General features: G+C 41.9%; 1 long non-coding RNA gene across 7 annotated transcripts in view; it reads left to right on the forward strand.

The window, feature by feature from the left end:
• Positions 1-24690, forward strand: part of LOC106731112 — a 50871-nt gene extending 26181 nt beyond the window's left edge. For all 7 annotated transcript variants that reach the window (XR_004323141.1, XR_004323140.1, XR_004323138.1 and 4 more), the window contains 3 exons: positions 12021-12285; positions 16864-16912; positions 23986-24690. This is a non-coding gene — a long non-coding RNA (uncharacterized LOC106731112). The remainder of the gene's footprint in view (positions 1-12020; positions 12286-16863; positions 16913-23985) is intronic.
• The last annotated feature ends 305 nt before the right edge of the window (positions 24691-24995 follow it).

Below are 24995 nucleotides of genomic sequence, written 5' to 3' on the forward strand. Positions count from 1 at the left end.
GTCATCATCCAAGAGTTTTACCTGATTCCTCAAAATCCAACAAACAACAGTGATACTTACTTGGTAATCAAGAAATAAGATTTTCTTTGCAGGTACATAGTCAAGTACTTCACGCAATGTTCCACTGGGTGCAAACTTGATACATGAAAATCTGGACTAACTGAATCAAATTCAGGATTGTTTCTTTAAACTTAAATAGTAAGTTTCACCTCTTTTACTCCCAAGTGCGCTTTCAAAAAGTATCAGCGCTTTCAAAAAGTATCAGCTTTTCAGAAGGTTGGGAGTGAAGGGTAGGAAAGGATGCCTCTGAAATGTCTAATGCTTTATTATAAGACTGGCTCATGTCTTTTGTGTAGAGGTGGGGCGGTGGCGGAGGGCAGGGGAGTACTAATGGAAACCACCGCTCTGATCACAGCTGTTACCAACTGACCAGCAATCAGGCAGGTGAGGGGGTTGGGACAAGAGGCAGAGCTCCAGGTGCCCAGGAATCAGAAGTGGGTAGGCTGGAAGGATTCTAGCCGTTGAAGCCCCCACATGCCAGAACTTGAAAAAGGGAACCTCAACTGATTACTCTCCAACAAAACAGAACAGCAGCCAGGGCTGCTTCATGCCAGATCAGCCTGTCTGTCTCCAAGCCAGCAAATACACAAAGATCCATTCCACCCTCAAATCTGACATTCCGCTTGGTTACAATCCAGCGATTTCCAAAAAGATTATTGTCTGTTTCTTTTCAGCTTAGCAACCTGCTCTCTTAAATAGCTTCTTTATCTGGTGGGGCAATTACAATCTGTGACTAACAGCTGCGGTTCATAAACATGAGTTTCACTGTTTGGGTCAGTAGTTTTTAGTCTTTTCTGAATGGCAACTCCCCCAGCTGATCTTGGCATTGAGAGAGGAACCTTCCTTCAGCACTCTGGTTGGTCAGTTTACTGATGGAGGGTTCTATTCTCCCATTACAAAAGAGGTGACATTTTTATTTAAGTTGCAAGTCCTCGCATCTAATACCAAACTGTATTTCTGGGTGTCAGTTTTACTACTGATTTTAACTTTCCCCATTGAGTTTTTCTTTGTATTCCAAATGGTCTTCAATAGGCTTTCTTTCATATTTAGGAAAAAATGTGTTTTCAAAAAAGTAATTCATAGCTATAAAAATTTTAGGAGAAAATCTGCAGGATCTAGGGCTTGATGAAGAGTTCTTAGACCAAAAGCACTAATCCATAAAAGAAAAAAAAATCTATAAATTAGACTTAATCAAAATTAAAAGCTTTTTCTCTGTGAAAGATGTTAAGAGGATGAAAAGACACGCTGTAAACTATAAGAAAATATTATTTGCAGTGACTGCACATCTATGTCTCAGGATAGGAAGCCCATTTATTGAGCCCTTATGATGTGCCAGGCCCTAGACTAAACCTTTACATTTATCATCCCACTTCAATCTCACAGCATTTCTATCAGGTAGGGGCTGTTATTATTTCCACGTTAAAATTCAGAGGCAGAGGCACAAAGAGTTTTAGGGTCCAGTCCAAGATCATATCACCACTGACGGGGCAGGGCCAGGATTCAGCACAGACCTGTTCATCCAAGTGAACTAAGAGCATGGACTCTGGAGCCAAATTCCTGGATTCAAATCCTGGCTCCCTCCTTGTTAGCTATTTGATTTTGCCTCTATTTCCCCATCTGCAAAATGGGGTTAATAATAAAACCTGCCTCATAAGGTTGTTGTAAAAATTAAATACGTGAATCTGTGCACGGCCCAAGAGGCATGTGCCTGTCACATAGCAAGGGTCATGTGGCTGATCACTAATGTTATGGTGGTGTTATTATTCTACCCTTAAAAATTAGAATGGTGAAGCAGGAAAAAAGCAAATGACCCAAAGAGCCACCACTTCATGTTGCCTCAAGAGAGTTCTCCTGGCCATGCTGCCTCCAGGTAGATGCTCCCAGCCCCAGGGCTTTCAGCGAAGTGAAACCAGCCATTTCCAAAGCCAAACTCTTCAGGTGTATGTAATATCAGGAAAGGGGTGGGGGTGGGAGAGGATAATTCTTTCCTATAAAAGCTAGCAATGGATTTCCTTTGAAGAGCCTTGCCTTTTATGAGTATTTGCTTAGGAGTATCCAGTGTATTTGTGTATCTCTGTTGCCACAACACAACATGGACTGTCAGCATCGTCTTTACGACAGGAAATATGGTCATGAATGTCTTTAACTCTAATCAGATCAGAGAACCAATTCAGAAAATTCATCTTTAAGATTCTCTCCTTCTAGAACCACTCTAGATACCTAACATTACCAAAAGATAACATGAGGCGTTACCTGCCTAACAGTGACTGGTTACAAAAGTGAACAGTCCTGGAGTTGAGCCTTTCTTAACTCCTCCACAGTGGTCATGATTATCACACAAGTGATGGCTTCAGTAAGGGCCAGAGAATTTCATTTTCAACCCTGATCAACAGCCCAATGAAAGACTTCTTTTTGAGAGGCCCTGAGGTTGCCTTTTGAGATGGGAGCTGAGGGATGATGGACCAGGCTTAGTGCCCTGGGTGGGCCTCACAGAGATCAGGGGGCTACAAATAGAGAACTTTCTGGGCACAGGAGTAAGAATGCTAGCATAGGACCCTGTGCCAGGTTTATAGCTTGGAGTTCCTGATGCAAACTTTAGGTTATCATGGCCTTCAGCAAGGACAGGGTTTACAGCTGATCTAGTTTAAAAGGAAAGAGACCTTTTACTAGAATCCCTGAGTACAAAGAACACCTGATTTGGGGGGAAAAAAAAACCACCCCAGGACTGGCGTCCAAGAAGAATCCCCTTAGAGTCCCCAGGATTTTGTTTTCATCTCCATAAAGAATCATAAGTCTTCAGGATTATGGAAACTTATCTTAATACGATTTTATCAGCATCCTTTATCCTGCATGCTGGTGGAAGGCACTATCGTCCACGCCACAGTCACCTCATTGAACTCTTCACTTTATGATGAAGAAACTGAAGCCGAGAGTCACACAGCAAGATAATAATAAAGGCCTGGAACCCAAGACTGCTGTCCAGTTCTCTGCCCTCTGAGCCACCGTGCCAAAACAACAATTTAAAAGATGATTTCCTAAACAGATCACTCCTTCTCTCTTTTACAAGGCCACTGGGTCACTTCCCTGCAGATAATTCCATCTGTAAGCCAATTCAGAGCCCTCTGAAGCATGGCTCATCATGGACTAGAGCTTCTGCTGGGATGGGAAGAGAGGATTCAGCATTTTTTGGGGGTTGGAGGGTACTGAACTCACTGAAAGATTTAGCAGAGCAATCCTGCTGATTCAGAATGGCTAGAGAACAGTCTTTCTGATTATCTAGTGGTTTTTCTTTATTTGTTGAATGACTGAATATAGGGAGCACTGAAATACAATACCAGCAATTCTACTGAATTTAATTCAGTCTTTCTCCCCATAGTATGTCAAGGCTATCATCATGAATATGGATTACCACTTTGGAGAATTCAGCTAATGGAGAACAGAGGTTGGCCATCTTTCCTTTGGTGTATTTTTGGTAATTTGCTGCCCTTGCTGTAGGAGGTGAGGGTGACCAAGCTGGCTCTTCTTCTCTCTCTCCTTTAAAAGTAAATCCCTCTTATCAGTTTGCTTATCTTTCACTTATCCCTTTCTTACAAAAATATCTTGACATATCCATACACATACCCAAGTCTAGTTTTCTGATCTCTGGTTGACTGGAACATAGTTACCCAATCAGTAGGACCCATCACACAAAGGATTAGGTCTTAAACTTTTCCCTTGAATTCTCGTTTAACATGACTGAAGACATGGGTCACTGAATCTTTTTGCTTCATTTAGGAACATGAATGCTGAAGCCAAGAGGCAGAAGCCAGCCAACTGACACAGCTGGCAACTAGACACAGAACAACTTAGTGGCACGTTCAAGAAAAATGAGGTCAATTTAAAAAAAAAATTTAACTCAATGTCCAATACATTTTTTTGAGCAGGCAACGCATTAAAATGCAAAGAACAGTAAGCGGAGAAACATGTCAGGTAAATTACATAGCAGAGGCTATTAGTGAAATCATTTTTTGACTTACTGCTTTTCAGCTCAAGCTGAATATTTTTAAATTTTTAAGTTATTTTTAAAGTCATAAATCAAGATTTATCTACATTCAGGTAGGTTCTGCCGGCTTATGTCCAAAAGGCTTGGTCCTCTGGGAAAAAAAGTATTCCTTGCTCTTTCTTCAAGTACTTGTCAACACCTTTTAGTTGTCAGGAATTATTCTAGGTGTTGAGGCTATGAAAGACTAAGACACAGCTCCTCTCCTGTGGGGTCTGACATGGAGACTAAAAAATGCTCAAACATTTTCTCACCCTCACCATCATTTTCCTTCTTACAGTGCCACCAATCGGAGCTTTATAGATAATCGTATGGTTTCTGTCTAGGGTTTTTGCACACTCGATAGTGATCCTTAATTCAATTCACCTGACCTCTCAAAAATCCTCTGTGCTTTCTTTGTTCCTTTCTTTAAGTTGTTTTTTCCCTGGGTTCTTTCTTTGGTGCTAGCTGTCGCTCTGACACAATGAGGAGCTAAACCAACAAGGATCTGCTCACCCCAGATTCCCTACATAGGGCTGACTGGTAAGGGTTTTATTATGTACTGTCTTTCCCAAATTTGCTCTAGCCCATTTATCCCTAGACTGTTTTCTTTAACATTAATAAACCATCATTATTATTTGCTGATGCATTACTGGTCATAGTTAAGGAAAAAACCACAGCAGTTACCTGTATCACCATCTATAGAAATATGGTTAAATAAACTATGGTATATCCATACAATGGAACCCTCTCCATGGTTTAAAAAGGGTGAGAGGTCTCTAAAAAACTTGAACTCATAAAAGCAGAGATTACAATGGTGGTTGCCAGAGGAAATGGAAAGATATTCATCAAAGGGTACAAAGGTTCAGTTATACAGGATAAATAAGTTCTAGAGAGCTAATGTACAGTATAGTGACTATAGCTAATAATACTATACTGTATTCTTGGAATTTGCTAAGAGAGAGCTTTTCACCACATACAGAAATATGGTAACTATATGTAAGGTAACAGATATGTTAACTAGCTTGATTATGGTAATCAATTCACAGTGTATATATCTACATGTATATACACACCAAATTATTACGAGAGCACCTCAAATATACACAATTCTTTTTTGTCAAGTATATCACAGTAAAGCTGGGGAAGAGAATGAGAGATTTGTACGAGCAAGTATCAATGATACATTGTAAAGTCAAAAAAAAAAGACAAGTTACAAAACAATACGTTGTGAGACCCCACTTAAAAATACATACGTGAATCTGTGTAACATGCATCTGAATACACACACACATAGTACTTAATGGAAAAAGTTTTAGGAGATACACAAGAGTATGCGCCTGGGAGCTAGAGAGTCTAGTGAGTGCGTTACGGAAGGAGCTGTAACGGACAAAGACGGACTGTCGCTTTCTAATTCTACATCTCTATTGATTATTTTGACAATGAATAGATGGACTTTTGTATTAACAATAAATAAATAGAAAGGAGAAACGTATTATTTTCCTAGATATTTTAAAACTATACATTCTTCTAGAATTGTATAGCTGTTGAGTTTTCATCCCCTTTGACGATACATTTATCTCCTTTTTATAGCATCAGGGAATAAAGGCCCCAGACTGACAAGTGTGTGCCCTTGCTTCCCTATCTGCCACTTCTGCAGGTTCCCCAGCCCCTAGGATCATGAGCTCTTCACAATTACTTGCAGCTCCCAAGTGCCACCTGCCAGCTCTGTAACCATTCTGCACTTGTCTTTTGCAAGCAATGTCATTTCATAGCTTCAGTGTGCATCTCCTGCAGCTCTGGAGCATTCCTAGGGTAGATAGGGTTTTGCAGTATTTCATTGGGCTCAGAGGAGTGAACAGTCCACCCTCTCTATCTGTGGGTGCGAAACCTCTGGATACCTCGGGCCCACTGTGTTTGTTGTCCTACACCATTTTATACAAGGGAGTTAAGCATCCACAGATTTTGGTATCTGCAGGGGCTCCTGGAACCAATTCCCTGCTGATAACAGAGGGAGGACTGTATTTCATTCAGGCTTATCATGTTCCTGGAAATCTTGGTCACATCATAGACTTGGCCCTGCAAAATCTACCCACCAGTCCCTGAAAGCAAGCCAAAGAGGTATTACTCTCATCTCACAAGCCAGGAAACTGAGGCATCAAATATTGACTAGGGCTGCCTAGGCACATGACAGGTTAAAGGTGATGGGGTGTTGTGGGAAAAGTATTGGGATTAAAACCTAGAATCTGATTCAAGTTCTTGCCATATTATATTTTCTTTAAGCAAAATTTGAGCTCCCTGAGCCCCGGTTTCCTTGTCAGTAAAATAAGAATTATAATACCTGGCTCCCAGAGTAGTGCTGTTACATGAGAGTATATACAGTATTTTGCATTTTGCGTATATATATGGTAGGAGGGCCAACAACCAGGAAATTAGATCTGAATAGTCATACCTTCATGGCTGCATATCCAACTAGATTTTTGTTTAACTTTTTTTTGTCCAAAATTAAAATTTAAAATTTCTTCAAAGCATCTTAGAAGCCAGTAGTCTTGTTTTTCAAATTCAAGTTTTTTTTTTCCTGTACCCTAAATATTTCTCCAAATGGGTTTTAAAAGGGCCCAAAGTATCAGTTCCAGGAAGAAGGCAACAACAGGCTACCAGAATGCCATGCCAAATTGCATAGCACTCTGAAAGCAGATTAAAGTTGTTTCAAATGCATCAAAGAGAAGGAAAAATCTAATCCCCCAAGGCTTCCTTTAAATCCATATTCCTTAATTTCAGAAAATTTCCCAAGTCTTTTAAAAAGGCCCAAATATCATTTTACAGTTTGGAAGTAGTAATGTAGAAAATTTTCCAATTTTTTTAGAATGATTTTTTCCCCCTAAAAAGGGCTCAGTAAAACTGGGTCTCCCTCATCAAGGAGCTGGCCCGCATGGAAGACAACCTGCCTGTCTTAGGCGGAGTGGGCGCAGCCACCCCAGGGCCCTGACTGGAGTGTATGGCTAATGACTACCTGGAGAATTCCTTAAAGAAGCAGAGTCAGGCGTCTTCCCTGTTATTTCTGGGCGAGATTCGCTTGTCTGTCAGTCTGTGGAAGAACGCCCAGTCCCTTCACTCTGTAACATTGAAGGAAAGAAAGTTTCCAAATGAGAAGAAAAACAAGAGCAGTTACAGTGGAGGCAAGTGGGACCATTTTCATTGCTTCAGGAAAACTGCTCTTCTGAAGCTGTCTTCACCTGCCCAGAGAGCCAAACTGTTTTCCTGAAACACTTTCCCTAATGCTTCCTTGCTGACCTATGAAAAGTCGTAAGAGCCCCAGCTGCAACAATGAATATTTGTTGAGATTAACCACATACCAAGCACTGTGCCAAAGGCCCCTACTGCTGTATTTCATTAAATCTGCTCAGTAGCCTTGAAGCAGACACTATTATTAGCCCCATTATACAGATGAGAAAGTTGAGGTCTAAAGCGCTAATTAAGCCATCAAATGATTTTGCAGCTACTTAAGTGGTTGATCAGGGACACAAACCCAGATCTTTCTGACTCCAAAGTCCAGCTTTAACTGGAATAACATGCTGCCTAAATACAGTCCCATGGCAGTTCAGGGAAGGGCCCTTGCTGAACACGCCTGTTCTACCTACACTCTGGAATTTTATTTTAATTAGCAATAGCTGCCTGGGTCCCAGCTAAGTGTGCTAAGTGGTTTACATGCCCACTCTCAATGCTTCCCAGCAGATTTCAGTGGTCTAAACTACCCTGGAAATGATTTCTGCCACTTCTATCAGACTCTTTTCTTTTCTCCTTTCTTTCTCCCTCTCTCTCCAGCTTAGAGACGTTGAGTGCTTTTGATTGCATTTTTAACTTGCCCTCACCCTGGCTTAAAATGCAGACTGTGTGCTGAAGAGATAGGTGCGTCTTTCCTGGTGTCTCCGCTTTAGTTTGAGGGCATTTGGTTACAAGTGCCATCTCTGCTCTCCGACTTCGGGACACCTCCCCATGGATAGGGCCAGAACAATGACCTCAGACCACAGCTCGGATGCTGATTACAAGTAATCCAGCTCCAGGGGTGATAGAGTGACCTTTCTTTAAAAAGGAGATAAAAATAGCTAAGAAACAACACTTTCCTTAGTTCTCTGAAAGGTTGGCATCCTTCCAGGATAGACTTATGTACTTTTTGTACTTGGAGGAAAAAAAGAGATGGGATTTGATCCAAGAATGGTCCTACAAACGAGAGAAATATGGAGCAAGCAGCTGGAGCAGAGCGGCCAAGTGGTACCACCAGCTGCAGGCCCATTAATTAACATCCCTGGTATGTAGCAGCTCCAGTGACCTTGATTCTTGTTGAATTCACAGAGATAATTTTTACAGAGTCTCTACTTTTCTCACCACGGTATATTTATCCAAGGAGTACCTTGCATATTTCCCCCCATCTCTCCGAGCAGTAAATTCATTCTAATTGCAAAGAGATATAGTAAAAAGCCTGATTGAATGCTTGGCAGTTTATAGAGATTTATTTCTGGAGCTTAAGGGGGGTTTTTAGAGTGTGTGACTTGAGGGGAACTGCGGAAAGGAGCCCAAGAGAAATTGTAGATTTAATGGATCTATAAAATGACCCTGCACTAGATAAATGCTTGTTCCAAAGAAGCTTAAACAGCCTGACCCAAACCAGGGTCTGTGACAGCCAGTCCGACACGAGGTGTCTGAAGCATTGCATATTTCTCTATGGGTTTTCATTTCCATATGAAATTTGTTATTCCCCAGACAAAGGTGAGAGAGAGGGGAAATCTGTTTTCCAGAGGGAAGAAGGCATATTTAACTACAAATTTCTAAGCACTAAAGGCTATGAAAAGAGGAAAAGTCAACCTCTAGCATCTGCCTTTAAAATCACTTTGCCTTTCCTCTAACTCTCTTGAAGCTGAATTCTGAATTTTAAGCCTAGGATCCTGGAAGGCAGATCAGGAGAGCCAGCCCTTTGTACCAGGATTTCTGCATAAGAACCAGCAGCCTTCCCAAGCCCTGTTATCCCAGGCGCTTCCAGCTCGTAAGGAGACAGAGGGGCACTATCGTCCAGCAGAGCCTTCTGCTTAGAATAGGCTTTGCATGCACACACTGCTGAACTTTTCCACTGAAATCCTTCTAGGCTTTTGATCCCATGAGTGGCATTCATCTTTTTTGCAGCTGTTTTGCAAGTTTTGCTGGGGATGAATTTTAGGGCTTTCAACTGTTAAATCTGTTATATTGTAAATCTAATCACTACTAAAATGGAGATGTTTGTTCTGGGGGAAGAAGCAAAACACAGAAAAGAGTCCAAAGTAGACACTAGTGGGGAAGTAGGCTGGAGAGTGAATGTACTGGCTTCTTTGGCCAGAGGCTGAATGGCGATTGGGACAGCGTGTCTGGGGGTCCCCTGTGTCAGCTCTAATAATACAACAGCGCCAGTGATCTCACCAGCAAAAGTGAGTTTATTTGGTAACGGCCAGAGGAATTGCAATTCAGGATACCGAATTATGGCGGACCATAGGCAAATCCAAGGAACAAAGGAGGGAAACTAGCTCTTACAGGGAAAAGGAGAGTTGGGTGGGGCTATAATAACCAAGGAACCATTGGAGGAAGCTGGGAGTCCAAAGTAGGGAGGCTTCTCATTGGTTGAGCTGCTGGAGTCTCCAACTGGCCAGCTGTCCTTCAGGGAGCGAAGTTACCTTCCTCCTGCTGGATAGTGAAGTAGGCAGCACCTTGTGGGAGAGATGTAGCTGTAGTCTCTTCCTGTTTGGAGTAATTGAGGATGCATGGTGGGCATCAGAGCTCCTCCTGCAGGCCTGAACTGACTCTGACTTTAGCTGAGTTTTCTTTAATCCACATGGGTGTGTTTGCTTTTTTCAGGAATTGACATAAGGAGACCTTAGGGGAAAAAAATTAAGCCTTTTAATTGTGACGTTTAACACGCATATAGAAAAAGGCAGTTTAACGTGTTGTTTTAAAGTTAGTACCCAAGTCAAGAAGTATAATATTGCAAATTCTGCCCCCCAGCATCTCCTGAGCTCCTAGAGATAACCACTATTGGAGCTTCTATGGGAATCACTTCTACACTTTTTAAAATAAATATTTAGCAACTAAATGTGCATCTATATAGAATATAGTCTAATTTTATGTGTTTGAGCTTCATACATGGAATTAATGCCTGGTTCTTTTGTGTCTGGCTTCTTTTGCTCAATCTCATGTTTGTTAAGAGTCATCTAGGCTTTATGCAGTTGTGGTTCATACTTATTACAGCACATTTTTATCTACCCATGTACTGTTGATGAACATTCCAGCTATTTCTAGCTTGGGGATGTCGATAATGAAGCTGCTGGGGGAGCATTCTTGTGCATACACATAGGGAGCGTGTGAATTTGCTCAGCCTGCCTGGTTGATGTTGAACAACTTAATTTGAACACATCTTGAATCAAGTCCTAGGTTTAATTGCAAAATGAGCAAGCTTTGTCACTTGTTCCTTCAGTAAACACAAACCAAACTTCTATGGTGGTAATAGAAAATATGTGACACAGGCTGCCTCTCCTCCCTCCTGTGCTCAGGGAAGACATTACTAGTTCATAAGGGTATCCTTTCCTGTTAAGTCTGGGTGTGGCTTCAAATTGTTTGCAACACGGTCCTCAAGGCAGCCACTGCTAAGGATCAGAGATGGTGGGGGCATGATGGTTAATTTTCTGTGTCAGCTTGGTTAGGCCACAGTACCAGATATTTGGTCAAACATATTCAAGACGTTTCTCTGAAGGCATTATTTTATTTGAGATTAACAGTTAAATCAGTAGACTTTAGTAAAGTGAATAACCTTTCATAATGTGGATGGGTGTCCACTAATGAGTCGAAGACCTTAATAGAAAAAAGACTGAAAAGGGAAGAGGGAATTCTGCCACCAGACTGCCTTTGAACTCAAACTGCACATCTTCCCTGGGTCTCCAGCCTATGACCTACTCCCCCTGCAGATTTTGGAATTGCCAGACTCCACAATCCTGTGAGCCAATTCCTTACCATCTCTATGTATAGACACACATCTTTTGGGCTCTCTCTGGATAACACTTGACTAATAACAGGTGGCATATTATTTGCATAGGACTGTCTGGCGACGCAAGAACAGAGAGCCTCTTAAGCTAATTTAAGGAAAGGAGATTTTCTGTTGATAGAGTGGAACCTCTTAGAATCAAATACCAGAAAATACTTTTAATATTCAGTACTATCTTCCTCAATACCAATCCATTATAATGCTTTTATAGCTGAGATATTTTCCAAAATAAAACTGCGGTGGGTGTGCATACAGTTTCTCCCCAGTTTCTGAGGGTCATCAGTTGCTGTCAGCCGATGAGATCCAGAGCAAAGAAGCTACTCTGTTCTTAACACACAGTACTGGGCTGCTTCCAGCCAGTGAGCTGAGTTGAGTGTGTTTTGCCGTGTATGTTGTTTATTCTGCTCTGGTTCCCTTTCTGCCATTGCTTTTGTGTCCTGGCAGTCAGTATGGCCCAGCCTGACTGACCAAAGGAGCATAGGTGATAATACTGGACCGACTGTAAATCAAAGGCAGAGTATCGTGCTGGATGTTAGAATATGGGTTTTCCAGAGGCTCTCGATCCTCCAAGGCTTTGGCTCTAGCAGAGGGTCTAGCTCAGCGGGCCAGCGGGGATCGATGGGAGTCTCTGATGTTGTGTAGGGCCTCATACAGGCCAGTGCAGCTCAGAAGGATTGACCAACAGGAGCCGGAAGAAATTATGGTGGGAGAATGGATTGCCAGTGTGCAAACCTGGGTCACATCTCTATGAGGACTGTGCCAGTGCAGGCTCCTACAGGCTGCTACTGAAGAGAGCGGGTGTGATGGCCAGGCCTCTGCTCCGTGTCTGTGTCTGTGACTGTGCTCTGCTTCTGCTCCTCTGCCACATGCTCCCCGCTGCAGGTCAGCCCCTTCTGCCAGGCGCATGCTCCCTGCAGCCCCGTCACTCAGGCTCGGTTTGGCTTTGGGTGACCGTAGGAGGTGGTGTGGATGTCCTGCCCAGATTCCCGGGCCCACCTTGGAGTTCACATGCGATGGTGGAAGACGGCCTCCCAGAGACTGGTGACTCCCCACCTCAAGCATCCACATCTCTGCACTTCTCCAAGAGCTTCCTCCTGCACCAGTGGGCTTGCCAGGCAGCAGGCACGTGCAGTCCCACCCAGTGGAGGTGAGGAATCACTAAATTCCCAGCTTCGGGTCTTCCAGTGGACCAATTCCGAGGCACGTCTCACTGGTTTCTCAGAGGGTTCCAAAGAGGGAGTAAGCCACAGTTTCCCAAGGCGGTCACCTGCTCGTGAATGTACATTTCATTGGCTTTTCTTCTTTCTGTCTCCCTTTCCCCACCCGAACTTGCGCTGCCTGGAACAACCTCCCAAATAAACTTCCTGCACCCAAGTTTTTGTCACAAGGTCAGATTTTTGGAGGTCAGTTCTATATGATCTTCCAGCGGCCACACTTTCTGATTCCTAGTTTTTATGATTCTAAGTACAAAATTCTGTGAGGAAATCTGGCTTGTCCAGATCAAGGGTCTCATGTTCATCCCTGGTTCACTTAGTTATGCTGCTGGTGGGGAGGTGGACCTTAGTGTTATTTGGGACACAATTGACATTTTAGCACACCTGGCTTCTCTATGCCAGGTGTTGTGCTGAGTAATGAAGCACAGAGAGAACAAGACTCAGTTCCTGCCTTTAAGAAGTTCTAGTTGGGAGGAAAACATAAATAATACTTACATTACAAAATGCTAAGTTCTGTAACAGCGGATGTACAAGTGTTAGGGGAGGAAAGTAGCCATAGGTGGGGCATTGAAGGGTGGGTAGAAGCCCACCAGAAGAAAGGGTGCAGAGAGGACTTTCCAGGCAGAGGAATAACGTTGGCAAAGGTACTGCGAAATGAGAGAACACAAACCACTCCTTGGCTGCCTGGCTTTGTCAGCGCCTTCTCTTTGTCTTTTGTTTTCTCCCAAGAAGCAACAGTGAGGCACTGTGAAAGAATCTTAGATACTCTGGGCTCAAGCCTCCCATTATTTTCCACATCTATGGGGAAGGTGTCCGCATGTTCTGAAGTCAGAGAAAATATTACTTTACAGTAAATGGAGAAAAGGTTTAGAGGAGGTTAGAAAATGGAAAATTGGAGCACAAGTCAGTGATAAGTCGGTTCATATGGCATGTAGCAATTGCTTCTGGAGTCAGCAGGAGTAATGCTTATAATCAGGATAAGCTAATGCTTTGGATGATTTCCTGTGATTCTTTTGTTTCTGGGAAGCCAGATTACCTCTGTCTTCTGCAGACCTGCAAGAGACTTGTCCTCACGTGGAAGAGACCTGAGAGTTGGGATGACATTCAAATTATGTAACCAGTGGATAGTAGCTACCTGACCAACTGGTGGCTACTGGGATGGCCGGACCCAGTGTATATATAGGCTGAACTTCAGCCCTGTCTTAGGGACTAGTAAACCCAGCGTTTGTTTTACAGAGAAGGTTGAAGGGCTTACCTGAGACCATGCGGTGGCAGGGCAAGGAGTGGAACCCAAGTCTGCTGTGTTCACCCTCTAAACCTCTCCCCTGCAGCCCATGGCCTCAAAGCCCTGGTAAGGCAAGCGGGGCGCCCTGTTGGTTTCCCATAGACTCAACTCACACCCAAGGCTGCCCATGGGGAGGATGTCTGAAGCTTTTGTACCTTCACTTTGAGAATTACAGCTCTTACCCTGTTCATGAGTAACACGCTGAAAATTTTTTATCCACTAGTTATATTAGCAGGTGTAACTTATTTGCAAATAAAATATATTAATAATATATTATAAAGGATGCAGGAAAATAGTTTTAAAAAGTTATCTGTCAAGTGTACAAGATGTCACTATGATTTTCCTTAAATCAACCTGATTCTGACTCCAAGTCCCCATATCCTGGCAGGCTTGGGTGGAAGGTAACCACCCCCCTCTCTCCAATCCACAGACTGGTGCAGAAGTCTAGAGGTTTATGCAACATCAGGCCCTGCCTTAGCATCAACATTCACTTACTTAACAAATATTTCCTGGACACCTACTACATGCCACGGCCTGCTGTGGGAGCTGATAAGTAGTGATGTACAGAAGATGTCGAATCACTGCCCTCGGTTCCAGGCTGAACAGGCACTTCTGTACCTCACCCAGGGCCCAGGAGGGACTCTGGCGAGGCTGGGATCAGGACTCCCTGAGAGCCAGTGCAGCCCCTCCCCACAAGATGCTGCCCACCCGGGCTTCGCCAGGAGGCAGGGGGCACATCCCCTCTAGACAATTCTGCACTCTTTCCTGCCAAGAAATCTCCTCTTCCAGACTCATCACTTTCTCAGAGGCCCCACCCTCTGTCCTCCCTCTCTAGAACACCCTTCACAGTGCCTGAAAGTGTAAAACTCTTGTTTAAGAAAATAAGTGTTATGTTTATTTCTTGTTATAGCATAAATATACCAGAATCCTTAGAAGAAAGTGACTTGTATTTAATCCAATCAAGTTTTTTTAGAATTGTGGTAAAAATTACATAACATAAAATGCACCATCTTAACCATTTTTATTTGAAGTATAGCTGATGTACAATATTATATAAGTTATGGGTGTACAATATAGTGATTCAGAATTTTTAAAGATTATACTCCATTTATAGTCATGATAAAATACTGGCTCTACTCCCTGTATTGTACAATATATCCTTTAGCTGTAACCATTTTCACACATTCAGTGGCAGTGAGTAGCAAGGTGCAAACTTTGACCAGGAGAGGCTGCATCCAATTTTTTGCCTGGCCCAAATTTTCCAGACAAAGCATTACAAGTTTGCATGTCTGTTTGAAAGGAAGCAATTTAATATTTTAGTCAACCATCCTGCCACACAAACATCATAATGATCACACCAAGTAACTTGTCTACGTTGAACTTTTGATATCAAATTCCCAGTGTACACACTTGGTAAACACGAGTGTGTGTGGGTGGGTGAGTGGGTGGGTGGTTGTGCATGTGCGTGTCCCATGGCTGGGCCCTAGGAGACACTTGACAACCTCAGAGGTTCTTTCTGGTACCAGATCCCTGTCCATTCAGAGTCCTGCCCCTTTCCCTGATCTCCTGAGTAGCCCTCGACCCCCACACCACCCCAACCTGATGCCAACCCTGGGTTCCACCTCTGTCAGCTAGCCTAGAAGGCCCCTGGTAAACCCACGCCAGGTAAGGTACTGTCTGATCAAGGCCTAAGGAGTATTTGGGGGCATCCATATTGTAACTGGAGACACTGGAAACTAAAAAGCTTCTAAGACACAAAGGAATGGATCTGTAAGGATGGAATTTCATTCATTGTGACAGGACAAGACTTTTGGATGGAGAAATAGTTTTGTGCTTCACTTTCTTACAAGGATGAATCATATGATTTTCACATGTTCATCAGGCAACTTTTAAAAAAGATTTTGCAGCATTCTCTTACCTAGCAATCTTATCTCTGCAAGTGGTATAAACTATTGCTGTTGTGCCAAGGACTCAGATTTCTGAGTCTCTCCTACCCCCTAACCCCTGTCATACCCTGAGTTCTGTATATCCAACTTCTTGCTGGATAATTCCACCAGGATATACTCATGGAATCTCAAATTCAATGTGTATACAACCAAAGTTATCATTTCCCCCTTAAACCGAGCCCTTTTCCTGGTGTTTCTATTTCTATTAATGGTATTATTTTCCCTGTCCTCGGTGTTTACAATCTTCAAATGATCTCTAGGTTTTTTCCTTTTCCTTTGCTCCCTACATCTGGATAATTAGGACATTCTACACACTCGATCTCTTTAAGATCTCTCAAACCACTTTTTCCTTTTCATCCCTGCTGCTAGTCCTCTGGATCTGGTGCTCCTGAATTCTTGCTTGGACTATTGCAGTAGCCTCTAAGTTTCCTTCACAATGGTGTCTGGCCCGCCTATGATGATCTAGATCAATCTTCTTGGGTAAATTTTCCATCATGTTACTAGATAATGAGGTCTGTGTTTTATTCATTTTTATGTCTCAGAGTCTATTACATTACTTGCTACAGTACCTGCTACATAGTAGATACTCAATAAACATTGGGTTAAGTTTATGTTACTTTTCTACTTAAAAATTTTCAGTGGCTTTCCATTCCCTACTGAATGAAGTTCTAGCCTGGCATTCAGAGCCCTCTGTGATAAGGTTACCATTTAACTGAACTACATGCTTTCTGCAAATCCTCTTTACATCTCCTGCTTCACTATCTCTGCTGGTATTTTCTCTTCCATTTGGAATGCACACCTATTAAAACTCTAGTCATTCCTCTTTATTTTTTTCTATATTTAGAAGTTTTAAATGATTTTTATGACTAAAAAGGTCTCAACATTTTAAGTGTACTAAGTTTGAAGTATCTCATGATAAAACTTGAATTCTCCCCTTCTGAACTGTTATGTAGATGTTTAAATTTATAGTTATGGGCATTTATTATATTATCATACTGTTCTTTTTACATTTTTATGTTTGAGATTGTCATAATAACATTTAAAAAATTAGTTACCACGTCTATATAAGAACATAAAAATGTTTATAATGTTAGGTGAAAAAAGCATGGAGTAATTGTTACTAATTGTTAGTGGGGTTCCTGAGCATTTCCTTGGAGTTAGGTGACCCTCAGACTTGCCTTGGTCAATTGAAAGTGAATGAAAATGATGTGTGTCACTTCCAGATGGAAGCCTTTAACAGCCAGAGTAAGATTCAGCATATTTTCTCTCTCCTGCTACAGGACTGGTGATCTTCCTGACGGTCAAAGCTCCATCAGCCTGAACCTCTGAGTAAGTATCATATGGAGCAGAGGCCCTGCTGACCTGGGAGGGATATGTAGCGTAAAAGAGAAACAAACCTTTGGTTTGCAAAGCCACTTGAGGTTGTTTGTTGCTGCAGGACAAGGTAACCCATTCTGACTGATAAAAAGCAGGAGGTAACTTCCAGCAGTGTAGATAACTAGACACTCTGAAGGCCTTCCAACTACAAAAGAACTGGATAACTTTTTAAATGAATTATTGGGCTTGTAAGTAGTTAAGGAATTGTCTAGGGACAGCTCTTATCCTCAAATATGAGCTGAAACCAGAACTGGGATCCAAGTGTGCTAAGAAAATAAGAAACTTGGGTTGTCTTAAGGGCCAGTGCCATTAGTAGCACTGAAAGAACTCTAAAGCATCAGAAGGTGGGGAAGCCATGAGTCTGAAACCCCTGCTTTAGGCCAGGACACTCCAAAAGGGGCGAAGTGTCTCAAACTGGTGTTTTCCTTCTGCCTCCTAAACAAAGCAAATACAAATCCTCACAGTAGGAAAGCCATTAAGAGCCACCAAATTTGAGTTTAAATCCAAGGTCACCAGGCACTCCAGAAGGAGGGAGTAAGTCAGGGGGGAAAAAAAACATCCAGCTCAGACTCCAAGAACTTTGGATATATATGTTTTCATTTACAAAAGTGTATAGAGCAGTTATTAACTGCTAGGAATATTGTAAAGATTTTTTTTCAAGTTTTAACTTAGTTCTCAAAATGACTGTATGAAACAGGTACCATTGCTATTCTCATTTTATAAATTAAAAAGCTAAGACGCCGAGAGATTAAGTAATTTGTTCCAGGTCAACATTTCTTAAGTGACAGAGCTACAGTTTGGATTCAGGCAGTTGATTCTAGAGTCTTCACCACTACATTTTGTTAACTTTCTAACATAGAATGTCTGCATATGACACATTTAAAGACATAAGGAGTGAAATACCAAAGATAAGCAAGCAACAAGAGATCGTCATGGATGACCAGGTCGATTTGAAAAAGAATAAAAAAGAAACAAAAACAAAATGGTTGAAAGTACACATTTCATAAACATGTTAAATATCTGAAGAAATAATTAGTGAATTGAAGAAGTAGCTGAAGAAAAGGTCCAGAATGTAGCACAGGGAAAAAAAAGGAAATGGAAAATACATAAGAGAACTCTAAAGAGATGGAAGATAGAATGAGAAGTTCCAACATAAATTGAATTGGAGATTTGGAAGTAGAGGACGGAGAGAATGGAAGATACATGATATCTGAAGCAACAGTAGCTGGGAAATTCTCAGAACTGAAATACAGCATATCCCTAGCAGGATAAATTAAAAGGAAGTTTATGCTTCAGACATGCTGTAGGGAAACTGGAGAATGCCAAAGACACTGAGAAAATCTTTAAAGCAGCCTGAGAGAAAAGAAAGATCACTTGCAAGTGACTAATGATTAGACTGTCAGGCTTATCAAGAGTAAGAGTGGCCTCAAGGAGACGGTGGAATAACTAACTATTCAAAGTGTTGAAGGGAAATAACTGTCCATTGCGTATCCAGAAAAGCTACGCTTCATGAATGAGAGCACAACAAAGTCATTTTCAGACAAAAAAAAATTCTAAAGGAACTCACATCCATCTTTCAGGATTCATCTCAAATGCTATTTCTTCCATGGAATGCTGACCTTTGGATCCTGGTAGCATTTTATTTGAGCCTTTCTCATGACACTTACGAAACGCAGACATAGACTGAAGTTATATGTGCTTTTTTGTAACACCCTCTAGCCTCTGCCACTGCTCTTATCCTCTCTTATTAAATGCCCCAGGAATCCTTTGGTGTCTAACTCACCTTAATTTTTTGTATAGTTCCTATCATGATACTTGCATGCAGTAGGTGCGCGGTAAGTATCTGTTCAAGTCTATTGGTCAGTCCTCTCCTGTGTGTTTCATAGACCATCAATTCCAAAAGATGCTCCCTTCCAAAGGGGTTTTATGACCAAACCCTTATCAGGCATGCTGAGATCTACAGTTTAATTGGTTTAAGTCCACATTTCCTCAACTTATTTGTCCACAGAATAACTCCTTCACTCTTTATGAATAAATATCCCAAGAGACTGGTGTTTCTAAGGACATATTATGGAAAAATATTACTGAAGACACTGATTTATTTAAGTGTCCAAGGCCTAGAGTCAACATCTTGGATCCAGGTTCTAGTCAAGGCTAACCACATAATTAGGTCTAAGTCATTTATCCTCAGGTTCCTTATTTGTGACATCATTAGCACCTGACCCCCCTTTTAACTGTAAAATTCTATGAATTAAAGGGCATTGCCTCTTATAGTCAATCAGTCGTTCTGTATGTCTTCAGTTCCTTCCAGATGGCAGTGTGTAAAATGCTGGGCATATACTGGTGAACAAGACTGGCACAGTCACCACTTTCATGGAGCTACCAGCTGAGCATGATTTTCCAGTGCTCACTGTTAGGACATGGCTCTTTGATTTCCAGAATCAAATTTCTTCTAGTTAAAAATTGGGAATTTACTGTTTCATTATTATGTATATCAGGTTGTGGAATAAATCTTTAGAATCTAAACATATAGTCTAACTAGGCTGATGATTGTTACCCCTAAGAGCTCCATTGTAAGAATTGAAAATTGAACATGATCTCTTAGGTGTATCTAGTTTAAAAATTTTCATCTTTAAATTTCCTTGTAAAGTCTCAGTCCTCTGTAATTTAAAAAGCAATTTCTAATAATATGGCATCAACTGAGCACTGTTGTGTGTAGACACTGTTCTAAGCACTTTACAGTCCTTACAACAACCACAAGAGCCAAGTACTAACACTATTCCCACTTGATAAGAGATTAAATAACTTGCACAAAGTCATACAGCTGGTGACGCTAGGCTTTGACCGCCAAGTAGTATGGATTTTCAGTCTGTGCTCTGAACCTCAATTCTAAATTGCCACTGTTCTTACAGTCAAATACTGTTCAGTAGGTGTTTCTGCTGCAAATTTAAGGGTTAACATTTCTGAAGAGCTGAACAATCACATGGGATTTTTAAATGTCTAACTCTAGCCAGGTAGTATACTGTGGAGGTAATGAAAAATTAAAACTTTTTTTTGTTTTGTTTTGCTGAGCACTAGTCTTCATGGTTACTGATGTGCCAGAGAATATTGCGATAATAAGTTAACATGAAATTGGTGGTATAGTCTTAAACCTGACTAGCTCCATGTGTCTGATACGTTTTCTGAAAGTAATTTTAAGATAAGACTCTGCTCTCAAGTCTAAACTACGTTATTCAAAGATTGCCAACACCATTATGTATTTATGTAATTGTATCAATTATATGGAGAAAAAAATGTGCTAGGAGTAGAGGAGTGTTTTAATCTTAAAATATTAAAATAACAAAAATTTAATCAACAAAATGCAACCCGTACAATGTCAGTGAGAATTCTTGGCATTTAGTTTTAGAAGTCATTTTGCATGGAAATGAATAAAATATAAACACAGTACTTTATCTAGGATATGACAAGAAACTTCAAGATTGTAGTGTGCATTAAGATAACATTCCAAACCTATCCTTTCAAGTTTTCAGCCAAGAATTTGTTTTTATAATTTCTTTGCAGTTGGCAAACACTAGACTCTACTTGAGAATATCAATTTTCATGCTTATGGTCCCAATCCCATTGTGTGCAACTGTTAACTCGCTGTGTGACCCTGACTGAATTACTCCCCCAACCCAACCCAAAAGAAGGAGCGGAATCTCTCAGGCCCCTTCCGGTTTTAAAATTCTGTGGTTCTAGCCTATAGATCATGACATAAACACCATAAAAAATGCTTGTTAGAAGATAAGATTTTTAAATTGGGTCTATTTAAACACTTTTAAAAATTGGGACTATTTAACCATTTTTAAGTGATCAGTCTTACAGTCAGCTGTACAGAGAATAAAAACCATGGCAGCAGGACCTATGGGTGATTTACTTGGTTTTGATGCTGGTTAGCAGCAGCTGTGCTGTTTCAAGTCACCAAGCACCTTCTGCAGTTCATGGAAACAGTCCATCCACGTGCTTCCTGGGACTCCCCGACACGAATGGGGTCTGAGAGATTCTGGGCAGAAGAAGCAGTGATCCCAACCGCCATGGTCCATGAGATGGCCCTGAACACCCTCCGAGCCACAGGAGGTGTGGACCCCGTGATCCACGGCTCAGATTCCCTCCTGGAGACTGCAGCGCTTGTGCCCCCAGCTGCAGGGAGTGTTGGCTCCTGCTGGTTCTTCAGCTGAGACCCTCTCTGGAGATAGCCTTTGGCTGGATAGAGCTGCTTTGCTCAAAGCCACACCCATTTCCGGGGCAGCCTACATCCAGGGACTGCAGATTCTGTGAAGGGGCAGGTTAAACGGCTGTCCTCTTGGCCCAATGAGGTCCAACTCTTACGGGCCACGCCAGTGCCAGAGCTCCTGCCTGTAGGGTGGCCTTTGCTGTGGCCTGTTCACATCGCATCACAGTGCAGTTCCTCCCTCGGCCCACAGATGTCCCCCCCCCCCCAGCACTCTCCACCAAAATCTGTCTCCGAGTTGGCTGCCAGGAATCTGAATCTGCCAGAGACGTACCGACCTGAGTTCGAATTGGATCTGCTTAACTCTGGATCCAGGAGTAAATGTCCTCTTCAGTAAAACGGTGGAATAACTACCTCACTGAATTGTTTATTATACGGACACTAGGAAGTGAATCCAAAGCACATAGTAAACTATTATTTGCAATAATTAGACACTTAACATTTATTTCCTGTATGTCAGGTACTGGTTTACATACTTTACCACATAAGAACCCTATTAGGAAGATAATATACCTGTTTTACAAATGAGAAAACTGAAGCCCAGAGAAGTTAAATAATTTATCCAATGGCCCACAGCTAATAAAAGTCAAGAATTCAAACCCAGACTACTGGTCTGCAGAAAAAGCTTTCTTGGCTAAAAAGTCTGCCGCTGAGAAAGGGAAATCGTTTAAATATTTGGATGATGATAAATAAAGCCCAGTAATGTCACCTGATTCCAGAAGTACCTTTAAAACAAATCAGTTATAAAAGGCTTTACAAAGTACTTATGCACTTGATTGTTTATATTTTTGTGTTGCTATAGATTATGTTTATTTTTGCTTCAAATCAACCCTTTTTCATCAAGAAAATGGATGAGACAGTTGGACAGTAGGGGACCTAATCTGATGTGACAGTGGTTGCTCCACAAGATAATGTATTTTTGCCATTTGTTTCTCTTTTAATGAAACATGTACTGAGTTTCTATTTTAATGAAATGTGCTAAGTACAAGGTCAAAGAATAAATAGAACAATGACATGTTTCACTATTAGGTAGTAATTTTGTGTACTAATAGAGTTTAGGTTATATCATATTTCCTACCATTTAAAATATCTCCCTCCCCTGGATCATTATAATGGTAGTTCATTGTGACGGAAGAGAGGGACACTGTCACAAGGATCCCTGCTATGCCCCTCCTGACCCCTCATTGATAGTTTATACTTGTGTTCACTTCAGACTAGTTGTCTGTTCACATCCAATGGAAGACATTTGTTTCACATTTCACTTCTAATCCGAAGGAATTTATACCATAATTTTTATCTTCAGGAATAATGTGTTAACAATGCTTGTCTGGATCCCTGTTTTACTTTTAAGGTCAGTGAAGTCTCTTTTTCTCTTTAAGGCACAAGTCTGTTAAAGTTTTTATGATTTGCAAACAAAGTGGTTTTTCATCTTCTGCTATTAGATAACTAAGGTATAAGAGAGTTCCTTCTACACCAAATAAATTAAACATCTAAATAATTTATAGCTCCAGGTACGTTGGCCAGACTAGCATAACTGAATAAAGTCAACAGATTAAATGTTCCCTTGGCAATCTGCAAGGGTATGAGATACAGCACCTGGGCTGCCCCGCTGCGTCTCATTATTAAATCACAGGCAAGAGCTCAGAATCCCAGGGTCCCAAGGGACAGGTAGGAGCAGACTTTGGAGGACAGAGCTTTTGCTTCCCCCAGGTATCATAGCAGCCATTATTCCTGATCTTAGGAAGTGGAAAACTCATAGTACAATGGAGAGAGAGAGAAGGGCAGAGGGAGGGAGGAAGCGAGAGAGACAGAGAGGGGTGAGGGGGAGAGACTGCATGTTTCAACGAAGAAAGCCTCTAGTTACTTTTATGGCACTAAACTGGGAATTCGTAAACATAACAGTGTATATTTGCAGAATCTCAGAGCAAAAATTAAAAAGAGTTAGGGAATATTTGTATTTGGGACCACTATTTATCACTGTCAAGGGTCAGAACAAGAACTAGCTTCAAAAATAGACAGTATTTCCCTCTTTCTACTTCCCCGGTTTTGACCAGCACCTGCTTTTGCCTGGAGAAGGAAGCTGATGGCAACAACAGAGAAACATCAGAGCTCAGAATTTAGGGAGTTATGTGTAATATCCAGTCCACTTCTTGCGAGGATTTGAAGTGCCAGAAACCAGTCATCTCATCCTTAACAAAGGGAATTTATTAGTCAAAATATGGTTTTAAATTTGCACATTTAATGATGGGAGGGTTCAGATGATCAGTGAAAAGCTGAGGTGGGAGGCAGCAAATATATATTTAGTCAGTGGAAATCCTACTTTTAGATCCTATTCATTGCACCCAGTAGACAAACAGGGTCCTGTTTAAGAAAAATAAGTACCTCTCTCTCTTCTCAAAAGGTCTCAGGAAAATCTAAGTGCTACAAGGAAAATATGGAAGGTAGAACTATGCTTGTACTTCTGACTGTTGTTGGTGCAGCTTGTCTGGAGATGAATGGGATAGAGAAAAAGATTTTTAAAAAACCATCCCAGGTGTATTGTATACTGACACCTCTAGTGATTACCAGACTTCTGTGATAGTCCTGTGATGGTCACTTTGGGGAGGGGTGAGAAATGGAGGGAGAGAGGGTGAGAGTGGTGGGGTGATGGTTTCGAGTGCCTAACCTCCAAAGTATCTGAACTTTAGGTAAAACCATGGCATCGGGTTCACTGCTGAATTTCACAGGATGCGCTAACCTTTTCATTTTCCTTTAGGAGGAAAGGGTGGAAGAGAAGCTTCTCTTGCCTGGTTTCTGAATGTGGCCTTGAAAACGTCCACAGAACTATTGTTGTCTTGTTGAGTCTGCAGCCAGGAAGGCAGAAATCACTGCGGCAGAGCAGGTGTGAACATCCCCCTACTTCAGAGACAGCTCTCTTTGAAGCTGGAAAATCAAGGACGCTGGTACCTTCAAGGAAACAAGGATATAATTATCGCAACACCCAATTGGCCAGTGACCTTCCATTCCTCAGGCCGGCCCTACTCCCTTCGCTGGCACCAGCCCAGGTCCTCACAGACTGAGCTCAGACGGAGGAGCGACCCGCTCCCGTGCCCTTTGAAAGCGTTCTTAATCTCTTTCCACTGCGCGGGTCTTGCTGACATAAATCCGCCAGCCCAGGGGGCCTCTGAGCCCCCCACCGAAGGGAGGGCCTTCAGGCCAAGTGGAGTCTGGGCAGCTAAGGCGCAGAATTTATGCTTCCTCTCACCTGCGCCATCTGTCTGTGGCCTCTACCCCAGTCTGTTTGTGAAGGTTTGAACATGACCTCCCAGCTCCCCGCCAAATCAGCCGGCATCATCACCTCGGCCACAGAGGCCGACTTCTCAAGGCCACTGGAAGCTAATAACAGGGACTCTCAACTTCGTTATTGTATTTGAAATGTTGAAAGCAGAAGCCTAATAAAATTAGTTCAGAAAAACAGAAAGAGCTATAAATTGTCATTTGAAAGGAGTAGCTAAAGACCTCAAAATACCAAGGGGCTATTTCTCAATTACAGCAATAATCCAGTATTTGGTTTCCTTCCCTTCACTGTGCAGAAGCCTTGGCTGTGTTCTCTTAGCACAGATGCTCGTCTGCTTCTATGATCAAGTGTCTAGAATCAAGAGTTACACAACAAACACTCCCTAGCCAAGTCCTTCACACACACACACACACACACACACACACACACACACACACACACACACGCTCCCCACCCAGCCTTGGTCCTAAAGGGTCCACTGAACTGTA

Source organism: Camelus ferus, chromosome 10 (genome assembly GCF_009834535.1).
Source record: "Camelus ferus isolate YT-003-E chromosome 10, BCGSAC_Cfer_1.0, whole genome shotgun sequence".
Taxonomy (NCBI): Eukaryota; Metazoa; Chordata; class Mammalia; order Artiodactyla; family Camelidae; genus Camelus; species Camelus ferus.